Below are 12,047 nucleotides of genomic sequence, written 5' to 3'. Positions count from 1 at the left end.
TGCAAAATCAATGGCATGTTTTTAAAAGGGTGTGGATACAACCCTTAGCACAAGTTATTCCTGCCAAGAACAGGAATCATTTCAATAGGATGGAGTTCCAGGGCCATGTTATTGGTAAACATCTGAAACTCTCTCTTGGCCACCTGTCCTATAAATAAATTGATATTTTCCATGAATTATTTATGGACTCTAAGATGAGTCTATTTCCCAGAAGAATGGGCAGTCCCAAATGGGCGATTGGCCTAAGTGGTATTTTTCTCTTCCCTGGGGTCATGGTAAGAAGTCTTTGAAGTACTGAGTTTCTGAAAGTCAATTTCTCTTCCGATGGAAGCCTCCCTGGGCATCATCTTCAGTAAACTGTTATCAAATACAGTGAAAATAAATGCCTTTCCCTCACTGACTTGTTATGCTGCCTCTGCAGACATGAAAGCCTGTGGGGGAAAAACCAAGCCCTCCTTCATTTGTGTCCAGGGAAGAGTGTGTATCAGTAAGGGACTCGGAAACAGGAATTCTGGATTATTTTAAACACTCACAATGAATAAACATACATATACACTTGTGTGTGTAAGTATATGTATTTGTGCGCACACGCACACACACGCACACACACACACACACACAATGTAATAGATAATAAAGAAGTACCGAATAACACTATGTCCGTTGTGTTCATTTCTTTAAAACATTCCTCTTATTTTTAAATTTATAGCAGCATGTAAAACCTTTAGAATAACAGGTTCTCTGTCTCTGGATGCCTTAACCAGGTGCTCGTCTGGGCATGTGGGAAATGTGGTCGGAGGCCTCTGCCAAGCAGAGCCCGGAGGAATGAGCTAGAGGAGGTGCCTGGCAGATGCTTCTCTTGAGAGGCGACAAGCGACCAAACCGCCAGAAGTCATCAGAATGGGAAGATGCTAGGAAAGTTTCAACTGCAGAGTCACGAAGACTCCCACTACTAAAACTACACGGAGAATGTGCTGGAAGAAGAAGGACTGGGCAGCTCTGTGCCCTACTGAAAACAAACCGGTCACTGGGGCTCTCCTGGGGGACTGCCTCTGGGTCGACTTCCTGTCCTGCGCTCTGCCTCTCCGCGCGCCCCTCCCCCTCAGAGCTTTCCTGGGCGGCTCTGACGTCACAGGGCTTCCCCATTGGCCAAAGCGCCGTGGATGAGGAGCCGGGGGCTGTGGCGGTGAGGGAACCCTGTAAGCCGTGCGGGGGGCCGCCGCTGGGCGGAAGGCACTCGGCGAGATGGTTCATAAAGGGAAACCGGAACCGCCCACGCCCAAGTCTGAATTTTTACTGAGCCTTTACGTCCTTGACTGGATCTGTTTCCCCTTTTTGTTATTTCCGCAGCCCCTGTGCCCATCTCTGTTGTTGTGCGACCACGTTATATAATAGTTATCTGCCATCACCTCTTTCTATCCCACCCCACTAGCCTTAGCCCCTCAAGGCCTAGGACTGAGTCTTACTCGTCTTTCTGTCACACCGTATCTAACCGAGAGCACGAGCTCCCCCCATACTTTTCTCGATCTCTTTTCTCTGTCTACCCCTCTCAGCTCAGATGTCATCTCCTGTAGGAATTTTTCTCTGATGCCTCAGATACCAAAGTGTCCTTTCTCTTTACTCTACCTACCCCTATACCAGCCTTTAGCTTTCTTTGTTTCATATTTTGCACCCCCTGGAATGTCAATTCCAGGAGGGAAGGACTCTTTGGTTGGTTGGTTGGTTGGTTGGTTCTGTTTATTTATTATTTCTTTTTAATGTTTTCTTGAGATACAATTTACGTACCATAAAGTTCACTCATTTAAAGTCTACAGTTCAATGGTTTTGGGGGGTTTTTTTTTTGTTGGGATTTTTTTTTTTTTTTTTTTTTTGTATATTGACAACAGGTTTGCAATCCTCACCATAATCGAACTCTAGAACATTTTTGTTGCCCCAAAAAGAAAGAAATCAGTCACTTTCCACACTTCCCCTTCTCCACCCTGGCATTAGGCAACTGCTGATCTACTTTTGTTTCTATAGATTTGCTTATCCTGAACATTTCATATAAATAGGATTATACAATATGTTAGTCTTTTGCAGCTGGCTTCTTTCACTCAGTATTTTCATCTTTGCATTCTCAGTTTGGAAATATATTGCCTAACAAAGAAAAGACACTCAATGAATTTTTATAACATGAAAAAATAAATGCCCTAACAAACTCTAGCATTTTCTGGAGATAGAAATTGTGCTCTAAATAGAACTTGTCTAAGAGGCTTTAAGAAAGCATTATGTTAGAGATCGCGTTATCACTTCCTCAAGCCCTCTCTGGCAAGTGCCAATTGTTTGTTTACTCCCTTTGTGCCCCGAGGACTGAGGTGAGGCACAGAGAGGTGGCTGGAGAAGGTGTGAGCCACATTCAGCAGCTGCCTGCCTGGATTCTGGGGAGGATGTCTGGCGCTGGGGGAGCTGCTGATGGCAGGAGCAGGGCCCGAAGACTTGTGGTTCACACAGATGTCAGGTGCTTCAGACCTCCCCTTCCCTGTACCCCACGCATTGCTCATCTCAACACTTGCTGATGCTGTCTGCCCTGCCCCTGTCAGAAGTGGAAAAGGTGTCATGCCATGTCATGCCATGTCATGCCCAGGGTTAGTGAATCACCAGGCCTTGTACCTCAAGCCCTCACAAGGGTATACTGAAGCTTTAAAAGAGGACAGATGAAGACGTTTTTAGTTGCAGAATTTCGGACATCAGCAATCCAGAAATGGGGCTGCTGGAGGAAGCAGGGAGCATCACATAACTTATCCCAAAGGTTCTGCCATTTCCAAGAACAGAGGAGACGAGAGAGAAGCAGTAGTGATGGCCAAGGGCTGTAGTTAACCAGATCCTACAGTGTGTGGCAAGAAGTCAACACAGGCCCTGCCCTTCAGGCATGCATACCAATGGGGCATGACTTCTGATCTGTAGAAACATTCTATTAACTTTCTTTTTCGGCCATACTATTGTCAAATGCAATATCAATGTAGCATCAAAATTCATCATTTTTATGTCATAAATCTTCCTATAATTTTACATATAATAAGTGCTTACAGATGCAAATCATGTTTAAATGGAAGGACATAATGGTTAAAAGAAGTATTGGCCATATTGTAGTAATTTTGCAAACACCTGTTTCAAGTTAACATGTGTGTATTCCCAGTCTTGTGTATATGAGATACAAGTTAATGTCAACAGTACATTACCAATGCAACTGAATTTAATTACAGAACTGAAAATGCTATGGGTAGAGGGATCACATTTTCCCTGAAAAGCATAGGTAGGGAGACATCTGTTTCTGGTGCGTTTCAAATAGGTACTTTCATCCTTTACACACTCTGATTCCATAAATTTTTCTTTTTTTACAACAGCGAATTAACTGAAAGATTTCCCTGCATATTTTTTTCCTAAAACAAGATAGCAGATATGTTCATCAGCAACTTAATTTTGCAAGTGGCATAATATATGCCTTCTAACATGAATCTGGGACGTGTAAAGAGGTCTGCAAGCCATGAGAAAGGTACTTTCTTTAGCACAAAGTTAGGTCTGGAATAAAGAGCAAAAAGAGAGCTTCCTTGCTTTGTTACCAGATGGCTCCCCACCATGTCCACAATTCTTTATTTTACTAGATTCTTCTGTTTGAAATCCTTTCAATTAGTGAAATCACTTAACGTTAACCTCCAGGGTCTTTTAAGATGCTAATATCCTTGGAAAGTTGGGGCTATTAGACATTTGCAGTATGAGTGCATTTAATCACAGTTTTCTCCAAACAGCTAGGAAATTCAATGCACCGGGTAAATAAGAGGATGCTGTACAGTTCTGAAGGGAAACCTGTAGCAAAGCAGATTCCTCATGGAGAAAGGGGGCCCCTGAGAAGCAGAGGGGCGTTGGATGCCAAATGGTCACTGTGACCTAGCGCCATGCTGTGCCACACTCACCTCTAGAAGCTGAACTGTAAAATCACTTACAGTCAGGCAGTGGCCTTGGAATACAGTGCTTTCTTGGAATTGCTACAGGAATCTGAATTATTCACCTGGAACGGTGACCTGATGGGGTTACTCCCATTACCCATGGTTTTGCATTTTAGCAACTCAGCTCGGTCAGAAGACCTAATAAACAGCATTTGTTGTTCCTCTCTCTCTCCATTTGCTGGTTCCACTACTGCCCGGAGCAACAAAAGATTGTAGGTTACTGCACTGCGGGTAAAAGCAGGCTCCTTCGAGGGTTGCCAAGGATGTAAAGCGTCGTTAAAGTGAAAACAATCAGTCATCTGCCGAACTGTTGATGGAAACAGAGTATCTGTTATCTGTCCTCTGTTGCTCAGAGGATCTGAATGTAAGTGCCATCTGGATGCTGTGCCAACCGTCTCAAGGATCGCCAGCATCCGTGTGGCAATGCTGGTGTGCTGGGAGTCCTAACTGTCTTACCCATTCTCATGGCTCCGTGCAGGTGCATTTTCCAGAAAGAGGAGTTATTCAATCAAGTGTGTAACTGATCCTCTCCCTCTGGAGCCTCCACACAAACTGTTACAGCTCATTCATACGAGAACGTATGTTCATTAAGCTTCTGAGACGTGAATGGTCCCTGAAAAATTAGGAAGGCTAAAAAATGTTGTGGTGAAATTCTACGTTTCAAAGGATCTGACAGGATTTTTAAAGGTTGACTAGATATGCCGATGGTCTCTGGCCTCCAGAGAGGTAAGGTAGATTAGTGGTTGCAGGCAAATAAGAAAAACTTCTATGTTTCTGCTCCTTTCGTGCACATAAACAGCGTAACTGTGGAGTGTGCTCCACCTTGTAACGTTGGTTTCCAGGCAGTCCTCAAAGTTGACCCCTGGCATTCGTCTCCTTAGGGAACGGGATTCAAACACTTACACCACCCATTCTTATGAATCCAGAAACATAAGCTGTTTGTTCGTGGGCTTTGTTTTTGATCTAGAACACCAGTTGGGAAGGCAAGCCAGCCAGTTTTGTCCATCAGGTTACAAGAAGAAAAGAAAAAGGGAAAGAAAAAAAAAAGAGGGGGGCGCCTGGGTGGCTCAGTGGTTGGGCGTCTGCCTTCGGCTCAGGTCATGATCTCAGGGTCCTGGGATCGAGCCCCGCATCGGGCTCCCTGCTTGGCGGGAAGCCTGCTTCTCCCTCTCCCACTCCCCCTGCTTGTGTTCCCTCTCTCACTGCCTCTCTCTGTCAAATAAATAAATAAAATCTTAAAAAAAAAAAAAAAAGAGGAAGCAACAGCACATGAGAAGAATAAAGAAAGTAAAGAAATGAGAGCAATAGGAATCAAGGGCGGGGGAGAAAGAGGAGGTTCAGAAACCTTAAGAACTGGTGGCGCATGTCAGTTGGTATCATGCTTATCTGTCAGCTAGCACGGCCTACAATTTAACCACAGAGTCAGTATGTACATCTTAGAGGATATGCCACAAACAAACAACAAAAGGTCATAAGCTCCAGCTGAAAACTAAAATTTTCAATTTATCCAGCTGTGTGTTTGTTTTCACGGCCATTAAATTACCACATTGCTGACGGAATACAAAGATGCTCCTAATCAGAGAGAGGATAATTGTAGTCACAAAAGGAAAATGTCTGATTTTGTACTGACTAATCTGATTAGTGCTGCTTTTGAAACTGCCTTTTGAAAAGGACTAATCCTTTTTTTAGCTCAGTCTTCGGAATCATGAGTTTTCTTGTTTTCAGAATAAACCTAGCCACTGTAACTCACTTGCTAATTGTATTTCTCACATTTCCCAGTAATAAAAGTTGTCCTTTATTCTGATTCAAGTATTCCAGTGTAAAAACTTAACCCTTAAAGTTGTGAAGCTATTGCAGTGAGGCCTACATTGGATTTTCAGTACAAGGCCGTCTATACTAAAACAAAAACAAAAATAAAAACAAAGATTCGACTTAAACAGCGATTGCTAAAACCTCTCAAGCCCCCTCCCCCACTAGATTGAAGAACATTTGCCACTTTCGTCAAAATAGGAGACTGGAATATTCTTCTCTGGGGAATGTGACCAGCCTAAGAGATAAGACATGAATATACCATGATTAAAGGTTCACCAATAAAATGACCCATCGAGATACCCCTAAAGTAAAACTCAAGCCAGTAAGTCCTACCCATATACTCAGAACTTCTATCTGGCTTTTAAGTACTTCATGCATATTCATGAGCAACAACTAAGGAATGCCAGACATCTGAGGCAACTTCTAGAAGGACAAATAGAGACAAAGCAAACAGAATAAAGAGGACTGGAAGAAGTGGGGGGAAGAAAATCGCAAAAAATATCATTAATGTACTATATTAAACAGGATAGTCACCCCCCAAATATGAGCCCGTCTGTACTGGTTTTCCAGGGCTGTCATAACAAAGTACCACACACGGGGCGGCTAAGAACAACAGAAATGATTTCTCTCACAGTTCTGGAGGCTGGAAATCCTGACCGCATCACAGGGCTGCCCTTCTTCAGAAGGCTCTCGGGAAGAACACTTCCCTGCCCCTTGCAGCTTCTGGCGGCTCCCAGCATCCCTTGTGGCCTTGCCCCACTGTCCGCCTCTACCTCCACCTGGCCTTCTTCTCCTTCTCTGTCTTCTCCTCTTCTGTCTCTCACAAGGACTCTTGTCATTGGGTTTAGGGCCCGCTCAGATAATCCAGGGTGATCTCTCTTCATTTAATGGCATTTATAAAGAAATATAATCTGGAAAAATCCAAATAAGATCACATTCACAGGTTCTGGGTATTAGGATGTGGACATATCTTTTGGAGGGTCACCACTCAACCTACCACAACGTCCTAGTCCCCAGAACCTATAAATATGTTACCTTTCATGGCAAAAGAGGTATTGCAGATATAATTAAGTGAAGGATCTTGAGATGGGAAGATTCTCCTGAATTATCCAAGTGGTTCCAATGCAACCACTAGGGTCCTTCTAAGAGGGAAGCAGAAGGGTCACGATCAGCAAAGGAGATATGACCATAGAAGCAGAGGTCGGAATGATGTGTGGAAGACAACGAGAGCCGAGGAAGGCAGGCAGCCTCCAGAAGCTGGAAATGGCAACAAAACAGACTTCGTGTTCCTTCTACAGACGCAAGAAAAATGTGACCGCTGGGCTGATGGTGAAGTAGATCCCAGATGTTGAGGCAACAGATATGGAGGCCCCCATTCCAGATTGGAACAGGTCAGGGGACACTAGGGGATACTGTGTCAAAAGATGATATTAACAGAACTTTTGAATCCCATGGGGAGATTCAGGAACCGGTAAGGATTGAAGTTGGACTTGCAATAAGCATACAGCAACCAGACAAACGGGGAAAAGTGCAAATGAGGAAAAGGAACGGAATCACAGTATATTACATAGCTCAGCATGAATAACATGATGTGTCAGAATAAAATAAAAACTGACCGCTGATCTAACCACAGTTTCAAGACATCCATACTGGAAACATAAAGGATGCCAAAGTATACAATGTGCAGGGGGAGGGTGAGAGGGGTGAACAGAGCAAACCCTCAACTTCCACAGCGGAGAGGGGCAGACGATGCCTACAATTTAAAGAATTCAGAAGTAACAATGTAAGTATGATATTTAGCAAATTGGTGCAGAATGCTGCATGAGCTTAATCTTTTTAAGTGGTTCTTCTGATTTCTCCAGCTGTGAAATATATTTATGACTTTCAACTCCTTTCTTTTGTTCATTTTTTAATTCTAAGTCAAGATGCACCTTACAGCAAGCAATTAACAAAAATCACCTTCCATCACAGGTGTTATCAAATGACTTACATTATCCTGAAAAATTACAGCCTATTTCTTTATAAGCAATCATAAGCAGCTATAACATGTTTTGTCTAGTCCGAAAATGTATGCAATCTATCAACAAATAATTGGGCATATTAAATAAATAAAAATATTTCTTCAGCACTTTTGCCAATATCTCTATACATCACTATGACCTTGTATTTCTCAAGTTCAACCTACCAATTTTAAGCCGCCTGTTGATTATTTATTTTGTGATTCAGCCTCATCCACCTTTCTAACCTCATATTGATTAGGCCACCCAACCTGCTTCTGAGCCAGCCACTTGTGTGAGATGATAATGTGTGAGAGAATATGCGTTCATTTCAATGTTACCAAGGGAAACCACAGCAGAAAAATAAAACAAATAATGTGTTCTAAGGTCTAAAAAGTAGAGGAGGACTTTGTTTAGGGATACTGATTTTTTTGGTGAAATCATCCCTCTGCTCCTCTGAGCTAATGTGTACAATCAAGAGTGAGGGACGAGGAGACACCACTCGAGTCTTAGCGTGGCCACCAAGCGCAGAAGTGGATGGTGTCACAGTGAGCATGGATGTGCCCTCTACCGAACCCTCCCTACACCGCTGTGTCACTCCCTCACTTGCCTTGCCTCAGAATACAGTCCGGAGCATTTGGTCATAGGTATCCTGCCTAGAGCTTCCGTGGAGGTTCTTAATCTGCTGGCGCATCTGTTTTGAGGGCTTGCCACACTACATTTTACAGTAGGTGGCACGACTGATGAACTTGCCCTCTTTGCCCAAGGAAGCAAGGACTTCCTTCAACATTTCTGTATTCTCATTTCTTGATTCTATGATGAGGAAATCTGTACTCTACTCCCCGTGTCATTGGTTACTCCTCCCCCGTGGAGAAAGAGTGGCCAGTCTGTGGGGTGCCCATCACCTCTTCCTAGAGCTGGACGTCTTCAGGTAGCATGAACTCCCTTCTGGCTTCCTGTGGCCTCATCCTAGCCTCTTCTCTCTGAGGTCCAGCTTCTCAGCCTGGGACTGGGTGGACATATTGGATCCGCCTTACTTTGTCAAGCTTGCTGTCTTCAATTCAGGGGGAAGGAAGAGGAAACTTCACTTTGCATAATCTAGCTCTACTGGGAAGCCTTACACTTAATAAAGCCGATCCTTTGCCCAAATTGGTTCAGTTCTCTCTGTGCATGCTTTATTCATCAGAACCCCTGGGGCAGGGAGGGGAGTGGAGTATGAAGGCTAAGATTCCCGCACCAAACCCCACCCTAGACTGCCAACAATTCCTATAAGATAAAGATATGCTGAGGGCCAAATCAGTTCCTTAAGGAAAACTCCTTCCAGCCGAAACCTGCCAGAACTCAGTTAACCTATAAGGCAAATGTTAGTTCTCTCCCCAAAACAGCATTAAAAAGTGGCTCCACTGTATTTGCCTGGCGCTGGTTTCATGAGTGTGCCCTGGGGATTCCAGACAATACGCTGGTGCTAAAGTAGCAACTGGAAGCTTTTACCCAGTCGGCTGGACTCAGGCTCTGTTCTGGCACGTGGCCCAGTGTATCAATATTGTGGTTTTCGGCCGATTTGGGAAGCTGCTTCACTAAGCCATGTGACAGCCCCCGAAATTGGTCTGGCACCAGAAGACTTCGTCAGATTGCGAACTTGAGAGCCTCAGTCGGCTGTTTTTTGTACCGATGCCTCCCTTCGTAATCATTAACAGAAGGTGAGAGGGCTGCGGCTGAAACACGCCTCACACCTATTATGCAGTTTGTGTTTATGTCTCTGGGCCCTCGTAAATGTCCTGGGCCTGGAGCACTTGCCTCCCCAAATACGAGCGTTCTCTGGAGGAAACTCCGGTGAGAGTTTGAGTTATTAGCCTAGCTCCACAAACTTCTCTGGAAGAGGCACACGGATTGGTCCGAAAGATTGAAGAGTATCAGTTTATTTACCGATTTTAACGCTAGCAGAAACTGAAGCTGTGAATACTCTAGACATAGCCATCTGGCAGTCCCCTCGGAACTGGTGCAAATCACATGGCACATACTAACGCAACGTACTAGGGACAAGTCTTGGCAAATTCCCAGTTGAAAAGTGGTAAATTAGTAGATTATGTCAATGCTGACAGCTCTCAACTTAATGCTTTATTGATTCCACTGTTACGAGAAATTCCTTGTCTGTTAAAACAGCAACCACACAATCATTACCGAACGCCTAATACACACTCAGCCTTTCGAGCAATGGGGGAGGGGGGGTGCCACAAAATTACTCATACACTTTGATTTGAAGACATTTACAGTCTATTTGGTGACTTACAATTAAAGCACATAAAACTATCAGAGAACAAAAGTAAATTATGTGACAAACTTCCTGGCAGGTACCTCAGAGGATGTAGGAACTGGGCAGAGAAAAGCCATCAATACGGTCCACTGTGGAAGGCTTCCTGAAGGGGTCTGACCTAAAGAACGAGTAGGTGGGCTTGGGGAAGTGAAAAAAGAAAGAAGAAGATTCTAGGCACGGAGGCGTGCTTCTCAAGAAACTGAAGTAGGAATATGCAGGCCCTGCTTATGGAAAAGGAGAGAAAGAAGCTGGGCTGCCCAAGAAGATCGAATGTGCCGAAATCAAGTGAATTTAATCAGAAACGACTGCTCTGGTCAACTCCTGCATGAAGGATTTCGAAGTCCAACCAAAGGATTTGAAACCTAAGTGGGGGTAAATAGGAAATCGTGAAGGATTTCGGTCATGAAAGCGAAGAAACTAAGGTCAAGTTTAAATGTGATACACGTCTGTGTGAAGACGCAGACCCGGGTGAACCCCAAACGCCGTTAGTTGCCTGGCCAGACGTCCGCGCCATGTGAGCACGTGACACCCCCCCCCCCCCCCAGGCCTGTAGCCAGTGGTGCAACGTGAGCAGCAACCTTGACTGCGAAAGCTACTTCGGGCCCAGGCTGCTTTTTAACTGGTCTTTTACCGGCCGGAATATTTATTACGTCAGATCAAGGGTACTTATTTTGCCCAGCAATTAGAATAAGATAGACGCTGGCAAAATCTGTCTAAAAAGACTCTTCCCCCTAAGTTTTCTCCCTTAAAATTTAAGGTTGCTCAATTTTACTAAAATGGAAAAAAAGAGACAATTTGTTTTTTCCATTATAGACAGCCCAGTGATCGCTCTATCAGTAGTACTCTAAAAAATGCCAACTCCGGATTTGTGAAGTAGTTTTCCTGGTAACTTATTAAAATCAAGAATAATTCGCTCGTTGAGTTGCTTTGTTCTACAAAATTTAAAAAAAATTTTTTTTGAAAAGAGAGATTGAGAGAATCAACATTCTCCATGTCTTTCGGTTTTGCTTGTTTTGCTTACCTGTGCCCTCAGGCAATAGTCACCATGCATGGGCACGCGTGCTCTCTCTCTCTCTCTCTCTCTCTCTCTCGTTTGTCAGGGATGGTGTTTTACTTTTAATCCCTCATTCCAAAACGACGGCATAATCCATACCATTAACACTAGAGATAGGCCACTTCTCCAGCCTTAATTTTTTTTTAATGATTTTTTTTTTTAAGATTTTATTTATTTATTCATGAGAGACAGAGAGAGAGAGGCAGAGGGAGAAGCAGGCTCCCAAGGAGCAGGGAGCCCGATGCAGGACTCGATCCCAGGACCCTGGGATCATGACCTGAGCTGAAGGCAGCCGCTTAACCGACTGAGCCACCCAGGCGCCCAGCCTTAATTTGTTAAGACAAGAAGACAAAAAGTGTTCGCTTTCATACTTGCGGAGATTCAAACAGCAAGACGGCATCCCTTTTTCAACCCCCGCTCTTCCTCCTGGTTCTGCCACTGGTGTCAGCTCTGCTGTTCCAAGTCTGTCATTCTTACTGGCTTTTCGGGCCACCAAAGGACAACAGGACACCCAGAATGCCATTCTCCGCCCCCGCCTGAGAGCCAGTAGTCACAAGCCTGTGCTCTGTTCCACACACTGGTCGCCTCCAGGTGAAATTTAAAATAGAATGGATGGGGACCCAGTTATGTAAAAAGTCACCTCTGGTCTTCTGTTCTATCACGGGAGTTAAGACCAGCTGGGGTGCTTCTGGTATCAGTTTCCAGTACGTAAGTCTCTGTGATCTGCAGCAGAAATTCTTACAACAGGGCCCTTAGAAGTCTCGTTCTCTGATGGATTGCCAGAGGCAGAGTCCAAGGCATATCTGTGCGGGCAGACTTTTTGCTGAGTTTCCCAGGGACGGAGAGAAAACTACCAGAAAGAACAGACTCCTCTGGGTTCGACAACT

Source organism: Mirounga angustirostris, unplaced genomic scaffold (assembly GCF_029215605.1).
Source record: "Mirounga angustirostris isolate CCGP_5_RB_7025 unplaced genomic scaffold, mMirAng1.0.hap1 SCAF_12, whole genome shotgun sequence".
NCBI classification, from domain to species: Eukaryota; Metazoa; Chordata; class Mammalia; order Carnivora; family Phocidae; genus Mirounga; species Mirounga angustirostris.
This window is presented reverse-complemented; position numbering follows the sequence as displayed.